Below are 14,519 nucleotides of genomic sequence, written 5' to 3'. Positions count from 1 at the left end.
CGGCATTAATAATAGAGGAAACCAATGTTGAGGGTGCAGAAGTGGATCATCACAACATATTGATCCCGGAATGAGCATGGTTAAAAGAACTGAGGAAAAGGAAAGGAGGTCAATTTTTAGAAAATCAAAAATGCAACTTTATTTCTGCATTGATCTTGAGTTACTGATTTGGAATCTTCTAAATTCAGCATGACTTTTGCTTCCCCAGGCAGGGCCTCATGGGCTTGTGGTGTTTCTGCACTCATGATTGGTGTGCAGCCTTGCATGGGTCACACATAGAATGTCCTGTGGCTGCCCTGGGCCCTGGGTGTGTGAGGCTGTCCCTCCTTATCTTGCACTTTGGAGGCTGTGATGCTGGAATGTTCTTGTCTGAGCCCTTAGTGACATGGGCCCTTTCTGACACTTGCACCTTACACCTGACATTGCCTCCTCTGATGCAGTTCATTTGCATCACTGCAAATGTTGTTCATGCAAATGACTTGACTCAGGATTGGGACCCAACCTGGCCAAGAGCAGATGGTCCCTGGAACCTTGTTATCATTGGACACGGATGAAATCATAGTGCTTAGGGCTGCCAAATAAAGGAAATGTGCATACCTCACTAAGACTCTATACCCTCATCCTTGGAGATTACATCCTGTGAGAGATGCATAAACACAGTCTCCTCCTTTCTTCCTTTTCAGGCACCTGAGAATGGCATCAAAGTAGACATGGTTTCATGTCTCCCCATACCACACAGGCTTACCTGTGGAAATTTGTACAGTTCCAGCAGTGTTCCAATCTGGGCAGAAATTGCACATGTTGTTTCAGTAAGGACTGCTAGAGACGTGTTCTCTCTCCCACAGGTGTAATTTGGGTTGTCTTTGCGCAGCCCTGAGACCCAAATGAGGGAACTCTCCAGTGCCTTCTGTTCATTGTGCAGGACATTATAGAGATCAACTCCCAGAGATATGTTGGGTAAAAGATGGGAGTTTCTGTTGATTTCCTCAATGGCAAAAACCAAGGCCAGAACATACTGCTAGTTCTTGTACTGAAACCTGCTGAGAGGGATGGGGCTCCTTAGGGAACAGACTCAAACCACAATTATCTTCAAATCCAATGCAATCACTTAATTAAGGAAGAATGCCCAGCCAACTCACTCCATCTGTGGCAACAGCTCTCCTGAAGCCTTAGAATTTATAGCTAAATCAAGTAACATCACCGGGGCTCTGGAACATCCTTAGTGAATTCCACACACATGGAGAAAAGTGATTAAGTTTATGAGAAAAGTTTAATGAATGGAAAAGCAGATCACATTCAGAGTGCGTTTTGTAAATGGTTCTTTGGTTCAGGATCCAAAATGCTTGTTCATTTGAACACATCATCAAATGCTTCAGAGAACAGCAATAATATCAACATGAGATTGGAGGTAGCGCTGGGGAGGAAGAGTAATTACACCTGAAGGCTCTGGGACAAGCAGAGAAGCATGGCGTCTGTGGGTTGAGAATGGTGCAGCAGAAGGCAGGCAATCAAACTGCCTAACCTTCGGCCCCATCAAACCTGTGTATCTGCCACCATCAACAACCAGGCAGCTAGGATGAGCTTCAGAGCTCCCATGAAGGAGGAATCACCGTAAGGCAGGCACATCCGGGAGAAGTATGAAGGAGTTAAAACTGAAAACACTTAGGAGTCTAAGAGACAGCCTTGTATGGTGTAAAAATTGAAAATGTGATTACAAAAACTGACTAAAATATAACATAAAGAGAAAATATTATACAAAAGTGGCCATGTGGTTTCAAGAGGACATCTGAGAAAAAAATTCCAAATATCCACCAGGCCTGGAAGAATTTACATGGGGTGTTGCATGCACGCCAACTTGCCCAGGAACAAGGTTTCCTGAGCTGGTGTGAATGGAGAGCAGAAGGCGAGAAGAAAAGCATTCAGCCTCTCGTCCTGCAATGAGAACAAGCTCTCCCTCCAGCATCCAGGTGCCTGAAGCTTCGGGGACACATGAGCTGAGCTTGACATCTGCCCCCAGGAGAGTCACCCCAGACCTTCCCTGACAACACACGTGTCATCATAAATAACATGTCAATTCATTTGAAAATTAGATGAAATTCACAAATTGCCAGGAAAATGAAAGTTACCAAAACTGTCTCAAGAAGAAATGAGAAATCTGAATAGTCCCATATCTAAAGAAGAAACTGAATCCATAGTTTAAAACATTCCCACATTTCATCGTGGCCAACACCTCTGCTGGCAAATTCCACCAAACATTCAGGAGAGAAATAATACACATTGAGTCTAGCTCTTCCACAGAACAGGAAAAGTGGGAAAAACTTTTTGATTCATTTTATGAGAATAGCTTAACGTTGCTACAAAAATCTTACAAGGTCATTACAGGAAAGGAAATTTACAAGCCTCTTTTTTTCTGGAACTAAACTCATGTATTCCTAAAAAAAATTAACCTTCCAAATCCAGCTATATTTTTGAAGGAGGCCACATCATGACCAAATTTCCTTTATGCATTGCCATTCAGTGTGCTACTTCCTGAAAAAGGAGAAATAATAATCTGGGTAACTGTGGTTATTATCTATTATATACATCATGTATAATCTACTGTAAATAGAACTGGTCATGTTCTGTTTGTTGGCCTGGGTGTTGTTAACACATGTGTACACTTTTTGATAACTTATCAATCTTTACACTTGGATTTGTGCTCTATTCTGATTGTATGTCATATTCCAACAAATATGTTTATTAAAAAGAGAAAATGAAAGCACAACAACGAATGAAAACCATAACAGTTATCCAATTGAGAAGTGCCCAGAGGACTAACCAGAAAGTTTGGGGAAAACAAACCGAAACAGACCTAACAAGTTAAAAAGCAGAGATATTTAGAGTCAATACAAACCGGAAATTTACCTTATTGAAGGTGAAATTGTAGAGATACACACATGTGCATGTGAGTATTCTATCATGTATACATAGATGTATATGATATACATAGGTACATGCATTATATATATGTATGAGTGTTTGTGGACACACATGCACATATGCGTCTCTCTATATATATAACTTATAGGGGGTATATATGTGTGTGTGTGTGTGTGTGTGTATCTATACATATACATACAGCTGCTCTGGCGAGGGAGGGAGGGACAGATGTTTACTGACCACCTACAAGGTTTCTCAAACTTAATTTTTCCAACATTTGAAATGTCAATTTTTAAACTTAATGTATGTTTCAATAATACATTTGCATTTTAATGTGCTATACCAGTATAATCTCAGCATTTTTAATTTGTTCATTAATGGCAGAATTCTCCAGCTTGTATGCATTCTCTTGATGCTGTGATGTAATAGGCTGGGCGCTGACAGCCTCCCTTTTGTATTCCAGAGGTTGTGTGAAACCTCAAGTTTGTGGTCTCTCTCTGGCCTGCGGATTTGGACTAAGTTTCTGCACGTGCTCACTAGCTGTCCTCCAAAATTCACTCTAACCACCACTGTTGGGAGCATACACAGGGAAGAAGCCCTAGGGTGGAGGTGTGTGTATGTGAGGCACGCAGAGCACTGGGGGTGCCTAAAGGCCAGCTGGGGAGATCCATGGGTGAGGCATACCCCACAAGTCATGGGAGACTTCTTGATGGAGTGCTCAGTGCAGTTAACAGGATCCACATCCTTTAAAGCCCTCTAAGTGTACCTAGCTGCCAATGCCCCCAAACTCTTCAACCCATCCACACTCATATTTTTGTGCTCCAACAGAGGGCTGGAACTTCTCTTCTTGAAACCTGGACTTCCACAAAGGCCCTCTCCTCTGTGTGTCATGATCTAAGACAGTGTTTTCAGGGGTTTCCATGCAGCAGCTGAAAGGAGCTTGAGCTGGTTTACAGGCCACTGCAGGGTCCAGAGCTGGGACCGAAGTCTGTCTGCCTATTACCAGATGCATGGGTGGGTGAGACTCCTTCTGGGTCCCTTGGCATATGGTGCTGGATCCCACTTCTCCCACAAAGGCACTTTTGTCTATGGATGGATGCCAAAGCATTGTTAGTGCAGGAGTAGAAAAACAGAAGGTGTCTTATTCCACCATGATGCTGATGTCACTCTCCTTCTTCGAATTACAGAGATTCAAATTTGACTCAGTTTTTCAGGAGCCTGCTACTTGCCTACAATTCTCTACAACCTCAGACCCTCCCAGACCCACTCTATGAAGGACATAGAAAGAATGTTCTCAGATCTACTTAAAAGGGCCAGGCAAATAAAAGCCAACAAATTGGTTCTGGTTACTCTGCTGGGAACAGAGGGCAGTGGACGTCTCATACATTCTGGTTTGGAAGCAAGACTACTTGTTCTCTGTGGATGAATAAACAACAAGAAAAGAGAGCCTGTGGTAGGTAAATACATGATTGATTTATCTGAAAAGCTCATCTCCTCCCCTTCAACTTGAAGGTTAGTGTAGGGCGAGAGCACGGGTAGTTTCCACTGTTCACCTTCTCCCTTAATATTCAGAACAGAGAATCAGTTTTATTTTGGGTGGCAATTCAACAAGCTAAAAGATAAAATTCCTAACCCCTCTTGCAGATGAGAGTGACCAGACCAAATTCAGGCCAATGATGTGTGACAAGAAGTATGGAGTGGGGGTTTGTGGAGGCTGCACAGATGGAACTGACATAGATGGGAGGTTCAGCATTAGATACATGTGACACCAATCCACAGGTGTCGTAGGTATTATCTCATATACACCTGACGATGTTCCTAGAAAGCTGTTTTTAGCACCATCCCCATTGTGCAGGTTGGGAGACTGGGGAGATCTTGAGAGGCACAGTGGCTTTTCCAGGACACAGAACTGGTAGGATAAAAGAGGTGTGACTTCAGCTCTGTCTCCTCAAAGCTGGCCACTGGTTCCACTCCCAAGGAGCTGTGGGGAGGGTGGTGATGGATATTTGTGTACAGTGATGGAGATGACATGGGCAAGGAGGGAGAGCAGCCAACAGCCTAGCGGGGGCTTTGGGTGGGTCTGATTGAAGGAAGGGGCCAAGTAATAGAACCTTGAAGAAGTGACCTCACTTCCTTGGTGACAGCCCCCAACAGAACTTAGAACTCTGGTTACCAGGCACCCACACTGTAACCACAGCCTCCTGTCCGGTTCATTTGAGTGGAGACACTCGACACAGCAGGATGTTCTCGTGTTGTCCCGTGACTTTCCGAGGCTCTGGCTCCCGGAAAGCCAAGAATGAGAGCATGTTAAGTCGCTTTAGACATTGGCTCAGCCCTCACCTCGAATGTCTGTGGCCTTTTGGCAGGAGGAACCATCAGGTAACAGCGTAGCCCAGGGCAGGCCACTCTAGATCAGGCCACAACTGTGATCCCACATGGACAGCCCCACACTCCTTGACCCTCAGTGTGTGTGTGTGTGTGTGTATGTGGGAGGTGGAGTTAGAGATGGTAGTATGAGGAGGAACCACCCTGAGCAGGAGCAGGTAGCTAAATGGTGGAGATCTGGTGGTGTGTCATGTTCATACTGAAGATCTCGGCTGCAGGAGAGGATGGTGAGTGCTGGGGACCAAGCTCTTCTACCCACATGTGAATCCCAGGCCGTCGAGGTGTCATCACATTCCTTCCCTGATGGAGACTATGCAGATGCCCCTCTGTGCCTGAACTGTGGTGGGGTTTCCCTCTGTGGCAAAGTCCAGGCAGGCCTCTGATGCCTCCTGGCCTGACTTCTGGGCACTGTCACTGCAGAGCTGCACCCAAGTGATGGTTGAGGAGCTGGTAGATGGTTTCCAGTTCACCATCTCCCTGGAGAGGACACAGGTGCACCAGTCCATCAATGAAGAGGGCTGGTTTGAGGTGAGTGTGGGTGCAGAGGGGTCTTCATACCCAGGACTCTGAGATGACCAAGGCACTACTAGAATGCAGACTCAAATCTGAGTCTCCGCTGGAACCCCCCAGGGTTTTCTCATTAGAGTGCTCCACAGTCCCACTCCCAAAGGAATCTGGACCTCCACTCCTTCCCACCAGCTACACAGGAGGGTAGAAAGTCACCTCAATCCTTCCGGTGGTTCACCATGATGTCATTGAGTGTATGTACCTCCTCCTCTCCCTCAGTGTGAGGATGAGTCCACCGTGAATTTCAATGAGGCCTGCAGGATGCGGGCCCTCCATACAGGCATGATGGAGAAGCTGACAGAGTCCATCGCACCAGCTTTCCTGAGGAGGAACATCTCTAACTTCACCACCTTCATGGTCAACTACTCGGCCTTAGACACATCCCACCAGGTCCTGCACCAGCTGTTTACTAGGTGAGTGCCCACTCCCTCCTCAACACAGTGGTGACTGTGCCCCCCGCCAGCTGTATGTCCTGGGAGTGTCACCAAATCTCTCTGAGCCTCAGTTTGCTCCTCTGAAAAGTGGGGTGGGAGAGGATAAATTTCATGGTGATCTTGCAGGAACTAATGGGATCAGCCATGGTGGGTGCTTACCTGGTGCCTGGCTCTGCAGAGAGGGCTGTGGACGTGCTGTGGTTGTTCATGGTGTTTATTTCTCTCTTCCCCGTGAAAAGTAGTCTGCCTCACCCATGTCTGAGATGCGGCCTTTCTGAGTTTGGAAAAGCACATGGAAACCACCCTGTCAAGGAGTTGGAGATTCCATCCAGCTGGTCCTGGTCCTGGTCCTTTTCCTTGGGGTAGCCAGTCAAGGATCTCTGGGGCAGCAGAGAGGCCCTAGGCCCACTCAGGTGTCTGGGATGGTTCTGGGTGGATTACATTCATTCAACCATGTAGATTAAGCACCTACTGCATGCAGGACATTTGGAGACAGTAAACCCAGTGAATGAAGGAGACACAATGTGTGGCCTCAATTTCCATCTGAGAGTCAGACATTGACATTCGACATCATTCGCAGGTCTTGTCATCCACCGTCCATCCCAAGGGATGCCCTCATAGCCTCCTTTACCTCTGAAGGCATCTCCCCTTATTCCAGCCAGGAGGGCAGAGCGCAGGACCACCTAAAAAAGTGAGTGGTCTTTGGGTGCAGAAGGACGGCCTCCTGTCTCTAAAGAACAAGCTGTCGGGGGAGAGATGGAGGCTGTGGCTGAGGGGAGCCTGTCAGAAGCCGCATCTCACGCATCTTTTGATTCCCATGGGAAGGCAGAGGCCCGGTGGCTTCCACTCCAGGAGGACAGGAGTCAAAGAGCTATGGATGGGTGTCAGGACCCCTGGGAAACAGAGGGGTGGCTGGGCTGAGTTCTCCCCTAGAAACCCATTCCCACCACAGACCCATTTGAATCTGCCTCCCCTTCTCCACATCTACCTCTTCTGACCACCGCCTCCAGGCCCAGAACAGGAGGTGTGTGAGCAACCTGGTCACACATCTGTCTCAGTGCTCAGTCCAGTTGCACAAGTGCATGGAGGGCTGGGGTGGGCTGTGTCCCAGACCTTCAGGAGAAGAGTGTCAGTGGGAAGAGAGTCACAACAGACTCTGTGTCAACCTGCTGGATAAGCAGGCCTTCCACTGCCAGGACAGCCTCACAGGGGTCAGGGCTGCCATGTGGCTCTCACCTGGATGGAGAGGGGCAGGCATAGGGTCCAGTCACAAGCCAGGGTGCCTTGGGTGAGAAGCGTGGAGGGAAAGGCCAGGCCTCTGACTCTGTTGCCCAATTGCCTCCCCCAGTGCCATCTCTTCTCTGGTGGGAACCTGCCCGGACCCAGGGGAGGATTTCTGCGAGCTCCTGCACTATCTCTGCTTCAGCATGAAGCTGGCCTCTCTGCATCTCAGCTTGCCTGGCTCGGGGCTGCAGGGCCACGCCTACCTTCTCCAGGTCCAGCTGGAGCATCCACGGCCCATTGAGGCAGAGCTGGAAGGTGAGGCGACTGCAGTCTCGGATGACAATTTGCAGAATGTTCAGAGGCTTGGTTCACTTCAAGGCAGTGGGGTCTTTCCTCGCTTTGACAGGCACAGGGGAAGTCAGCTACTTGAGTGACACTGTTTCTTTCTCCTCCTGCAGTACCATCTCCAGAGCTCCCTCCAGCTCCAGCACCAGAGCAAGGGCCAGCTCCACGGCTAGATCCAGCTCCAGCTCTAGTTCCACTACCTGTGCTAGAGCTGGAGCCAGTGTCACCTCCATTAGTCCCTCCAGGGCCAGAGCCACCAACACCATCAGCTCCTGCCCCAGTGCCAGCTCCTGAGCTGGAGCCAGCTGCACCATTGGCTCCAGGGAGAATCCTCCCTCCACCTGGAGAGATAACAGCAGAGCCAGATCCAGTCCCAGAGCCCGCCTGCCCCTGGGACGTGACCACCAAGAAGCTGCTGAGGGAGGAGAAGCCTGACTTCTTGGAGTTCCCTCCCTGGCTGGTGGCAGAGCAGTTGACACTGATGGATGTGGTGAGCAGCGGGGCTCTCAGGGCAGGTGGGGCAGGCCTTCCCTGTGCCATCAGCTGCCCCAGACCTGCCATTTCCTGATCCAGAATCCCATGATCTCGGTCCAAACTCTTGCTTCCCCACATACCCTCATGTGACCTGAGCAGCCCTCTTAACTCTCGAGCCTTTGCTGTCCTCATGTGGACAGGAGAGATTGACACTGAGAGCAGCTGCCATGCAGAGTGGCTGTGCAGATGGATGAGGTGGAGCAGAGAGGAAGTTGGGCAGAGTCTGCGCTTTGGTGGGGGAGAGGAGCACACTGAAGTGCTGTCTTGTCCTTGGGTACTTCACTCATTTGCCCAGGAGGCCTCAACAGCCTCAACACTAATTAAGCATTTAATGTGTACATGACTACAAGGCAGAAAAACAAAGCCCCTGGTTGTTGCTGCCTTGGGGGAATGTGCATCTGAAAGAGGAGTCAGACCCTAGGATGGTCAGAATGGGTGGAAGATGCCCCTAGAGATGGTCATGCAGGAGCCGAGTTCTGGTGTTTGGAGGAAGTGAGACTGGGCTGGGAGCAAATGTCACTATCCCGCGCCACAGTATCGGTTCCTGGGTCATCCCGTGCTGGGTGCCCTCAGGGAACACAGGCAACACCCAGGGACTCCCACAAGCCTCAGGCCACATTCTCAGCTTCCTGAGCTCCAGCTCTCACCACTGACCCAGCCTGGGACTGGGGGCTGTGGACACTGAGCTGGGCTGTGGCAGGGCTGGGTGACACTCCCTGTCCTCCCCAGGAGCTGTTCAAGACAGTGAGGCCCCACGAATTCCTGGACTCCATCTGGTCCCAGGGTGACAACAGGGACATTCAGCACCTGGCACCGACCATCCATGCCACCATGACCCACTTTAACAGAGTGGTCGAATGTATCATCACCACCTGCATTGGGGACCCGAGCATGACGGCCCAGGACAGGGCCAGGGTGGTGGAGCTCTGGATCCAGGTGGCCAAGGTAAGATGTGGGAGCCCTGGGAGCCCCTCTCTGGAGTTGGGGGAACTGCCCCTTCTCCTTTCTCAGCTCTCATGTTTGAAGTCTGTGGTCTGAGCCTTTGCACAAACCTTAGGCCCCTCCTGCCAGGCCTCGATGACCTGACTCCTGGTCCCAGTGGTAGGAAGCTCACCCCTTCCTGGGCTCCTTTCTTGGCTTGAGCTCAAATCCTCCTCCCTGGAAGTATTCCTCATCAGGTTCCAGCTGTGCCTTTTCCGGGTTCCCTGAGCCGCTGTCTCATCCAGGACAGGAGACGTCAATGAGGGGACAGAAGCCAGAAGAAGCAGGGCTCCAGCTCCCCCTCACAGCTCATTCTCTTCCCTTCCCCAGGAATGCCAAGGCCTGAGGAACCTTTCCTCTCTCCATGCAATCTTCTGGGCTCTGGAGGGCCCCTCCATTCAATGTTTAAAAGAGTCGTGGAGACAGGTGTCCAGGTGGGTAGGCCTCTCTCCATGCGAGCACCACCTGGGTGGACCAGACACCCCCCACAGGGCTGGCATTGCCCTTCAGTCAGTTGGGACCTCCTGGGAGACAGCAAACCCTGGGGTTAGGGTCTGACCTGGTTGGCAGGCTTCAAGTCTTTCTGAAAACTTAGGCCAGTGGTTCTGCTTCAGGAATCAGTTTCCCTAAGTGACAGATCATGGCTTGAACCAAATTGAAGATTTTCAAGTGTTTGCAGCAACAGTACTCTCTGTCCACGTGAAATTAAGACTGTTTAAAACACATCTGCTGAGAAAATAAGAGAATGGAGGCCCCAGGTGACAATAGGAGAGCCCCTCCTCAGTCCCAGACACCTCAGGGCTCAGAGGACACAGTGAAAATGCTCATCCAGGCTTTCTGGGTCTTCTGGGTTTTCAAATAAAAGGGATTTACCCTAAAACCACTCCACAGTGTTTCTTACAGGAAGAACTGTAAGATAGTTGAAAAGATCTTCCAAACATGCCACCGGGAGAGCAGGAAGCTTCTCAAGGAGGTGAGTGGAGGCTGGAAATCTGGAAGGACGGGAGGTGAGGTGGGGAGGGACCAGGCAGGATGTGCTTTGGTAAGTTTTTCACTTAAGCTTCCCCGAGAAATAACGGTCTGTCTTGTCCAGCTGGACAGGAAGCGGGGGTGTGAGCTGCAGGGGCAGGTGGGGACTGTTTGGGGCAGGAGGCCTTGGTCACGGGATACAGTGGTGTCGCCTGGACTGTTCCAAGAGGTGAGGAGCTGGCAGAATGAGCAGATGTCTGGCTTCCATGCAGACCCATCAGCTGGCCCTCATCATCCTCCAGGCTGGCGGGTGGATGGAATGGGTGGGGGTTCCTTTCTTCCTAAAGCAGCCCAGTCTGTCCTCAGGAAGCCAGGCCCCTGCTGCTCCTTCTGTCTTCACTGCACCTCACAGGGGAGGGCACTCTGCCTGTCCCAGGGATGGGCACTGTGAGGTCACACATTCCTTGTGAACATAGGGGCTGCACAGCCTTGGGCCAAATGGTGGATCTGAGACAGAACTGTGTGCTCTCTGGGACTGTGCACTCTAGCCCGATAGTGGTCACTGCTGACAAACCAGTGAGTCTCCCCCAGGGCGTTGTCGTCAAGGATACGCCCCAGATGGCAATGAGAATTATCAGGGAACCTACAGATTCTTAATGGACCTTCCTGACAGATTCTTAATGGCCTCCATCGAGGCCCTGGCAGGAGAGGCCTAAGGATTGTGCAAAGGCTCAGACCACAGACTTCAAACATGAGAGCTGAGAAAGGAGAAGGGACATTAGAAGTTTCCAAGTGAAAAAGGATGCAAATGTCACCATTACACAGTGCCGTGGTCACCCCCTACACTGTCACTCAGATGTGGCACAATGGGGTCCCCTTCCTGAGTGAATGAAGGAGGAGTTCTGTGCAGGGACCATCCTGAGGGGATTCTAGGGAGCTGAGGCCTTTGGCATGGCCTCAGGTCCAGCCTGGTGTCAGAAAATCCCTGGGGGCTGGAAAACACAGAAGCCACTTGCATGGGACACCGAGAAACCTTGTGCCTCTCCATCCATGGCTCAGGTTGACTGAGGGCCTCAACACACCCCGAGAGTCCAGAGGACAGGACATTGGTCAGAGGTGTGTCTGGAGGAGGAGTGAAGGCCAGGGGCCAGGTCCTCTGGCTGCGAGGGGCAGCGGTCTCCTCTGTGGGCCCCTTAGCAATTCACTGCCCCTCTGTGGGCCTCGGTCTCCTCATCTGGGAAATGGAGGGAGATGATCTGTGGTGCAGGCCTCACAGGGGTGATGAGGTACAAGGGGGAGAGGAATGTGCAGCAGCTTTGTGCTCCTCCTCCTCGAGGGGGGAGGGGACAGCACTGGTGACAGTCAGATGACACTGAGTCCTCAGGGGACCCTGGGAGGCATGGGGAGTCCTTGTCACACTTTCCTGATGAGGAGAGAGGCTTAGGGGTCTGGGCAGGCCTAAGGGCACAGAGGAGGGAGTGTTGGAGCTGGGACTGATCTAGCATCAGGGCACCCTGGAATGGGAGCAGCCATAGACACCAGATGGCCAGGGTCCAAGATCAGGGCCCTGGGAGACACGGGGAAGGGAACATGGCCTCCCTGAGCCTGTCCTTGACCCTGCAGGAGGTGTCATCTGTGAGGGCCACCCATGAGATGGATCCGCAGGGAGCCCAGGAGAGGCAGCAGGTGAGGTGGCCTGAGGGGGAGGGACCAAGTGTCAGAGGAGGGGTCACTCTCCTCACGGCTGGAGGCCTCCCTAAGAGAGGGGTCCCTCCTCCTCCAGCCCAGCTCCTGGAGCCCAAGAGCCTGAAATGCCTGCCCTAGAAGTGACCAGGAGGAGGCCTGGAAGGGCTGGGCCCAGGATGGGTTAGGGAGGGGAGGGGCAGGGACCACATACCCTGGGATTTGCCAAAAGCCGCCCCTGGGAGGTGACTGGGGAAGTTCGGTGGTCCTGGAGGGGGCAACTGGGGGGAGGCCGCTGAGGGTCCTAGGCTGTTCTCTGTGGGAGTCTGTGGTGGGCAGGAGGCTGGGGTGAAGGGATTTGGGGGAGGGTCCATGGGGGCACCTGAGAGGTGGGACTCATCTCACCACTCCCACCCTGATTTCACAGGGTGTCGTCCCCTTCCTGGGCACGTTCCTCAATCACCTGAAGCTGCTGGACATTGGGATGGAGGATGATCTGGAAGTGAGTGAGCCTGGAGGTGGGGCCAGGGAGCAGGATCCTGAGGTTTGGGTGGCGAGAGCCCTGCACTGGGACCTGAGCTCTCAGTATCTGGCAAACCTCCTCTCATGAGAGCCCCATAGCCACCCCTGGGAGCTGGGGAGTCAGGCCCATCTTAGCAATGCGTGAATAGACGCTCCGCATAAGCCCCCCACCAGTCTACCTGGGCTGGTGAAGCTCATAGCTGCCTGCCTGCAGAGCTGCAGGAGGCTGTGTCTGAGATGGATTCAGCCTCCCCCTCGGGCCCTGCCCCTGGGGAAGTGCCATCAGCCCCTGCAAGTGAGGAAGCACTTCTGTGTTCCAGCTGTCCCTTCCTCCCTGAGGCCTCAGTCTCCCCGTCTGTCATCAGAGAGGGTGTGCTACATAAGGTCTCTGGCCTCAGCTCCCCTGTCCCTCCTGCCCTGGAGCCCAGAGCCTGGCCCAGTGTCAAGTTCTCTTTGTGGAAGGTCTGCCCTCTGCTGGGCCCTGACATTCCTGCAGCCTGAGAAGGGCTGGGATGGGGGTTGGTTCTGGGCTTAGGGGGCTGTTTCTGATGGACATTGGCTGTCTCCCTTCCAGGGAAATTGGGTCAACTTCCAGAAATGGTGTGACGTGAGCAGCTATGGGGAGGGTGGGGATGTGGAAATCAGAGACCTCCCCTGGCAAGACTTTCTCTGGCCTCATCCCTTGGGTCTTACATTTATTGGGAGAGTCAGATCCACAAAGCTGGGAATCCCGTCACGTTGGCGGGTGCGGGAGGGGCTGGCATCAAGGACACCTTCCTGGATGAGGAACTAATTCAAGCCAACTGTGAGGACAGGCAAGTCCTGAATGGAGTGGGAAGGAAGGAGGGTTCCCGAGTGAGCACAGACCCCAGACCAGATCCCCACTCCGCACAAGTTCCTGGCAGCGTTCCCCACCCAAGCCCTGTCTGCATCCTGTCCTTCCTCCCAGAAATTTAAAGTCATCCATAGGATCCAGCTGCTCCAGCAGGCTGCAAATTCATATGACCTGGAGCCCGATGAGCGATTTGGGGCCTGGTTCCAGGCCATGGAGCCCATCAGTGTCCATGAGAGGTGAGGGGGACAGGAGTTGGGTGAGGGCAGGCCAGACTCTCTCTGATGACCAGCTCCAGAGCCTGTGGCCTGGATCGCTGATCAGCCTCAGAACTCGTAGCGTGGTGACCCATGGGGCACCAGGACTCAGCTGCTGGCAGGCTCTGGGAGGGGCACCTGAGGTGTGGCTCCTGGTAGCTCACAGGCCACTCTGTCCTGTAGCTACTGGGTCTCCTGCCGGCTGGAGCCCGCACACCAGAAGGCGAGCAAAATGCGGCTCTTCAGGAGAAAGAGGAACCGGACATCCTCCAGCTTAGGGCCGAGTGAGTGTCAGGAGCAGCAGCGACTGAATCCAGGGGCTCAGTACAGCTTCGGGCTAAGCATGGGCCTGGATCCCAGCTCCAGTGCTGAGCAGGCCTGGGACAGGCCGCTCCCCTCTCCTCTCTGGGACTCGGTTGCCTCCTCTTAAATGGGTGATGCTAAATGATGCCTCCTGCATCAGGGACAAACAGGGTGCTGTTGATGGACTGAGCACTCGGCACAGGGTTTGGATAAGAGTGAAGGGGGGCAGGGAGGTGTGCCGTGAATCTCAGAGAGGCACCCCAAAATAGTCTGTTTCTTCTCTTCAGCCACCGTGCCCTTGGCGATGAGCCATAACCCTCTGGAGACCACAAGTTCAGCTCCTCCTGAGCAGCAGGGCCACTGGGACCCTCGGGGTGCACCGGGTCAGCTCTTCCCCCCCCATCCCAAGTAAAGGAGGACATCTGACGACTTTCCCTGGTTTCCACTAAAGCCCCAGATGGAGGGCACGACCCCCCTCCAAATCCCTGACATCTCCACCCCAGGGACTGTTTATCCATTGAGGAAGAGCATTAGTATATGTTTAAGAGTAAATATCAGATTTGA

This window comes from Diceros bicornis (genome assembly GCF_020826845.1).
Source record: "Diceros bicornis minor isolate mBicDic1 chromosome 21 unlocalized genomic scaffold, mDicBic1.mat.cur SUPER_21_unloc_1, whole genome shotgun sequence".
NCBI lineage: Eukaryota > Metazoa > Chordata > Mammalia > Perissodactyla > Rhinocerotidae > Diceros > Diceros bicornis.
This window is presented reverse-complemented; position numbering follows the sequence as displayed.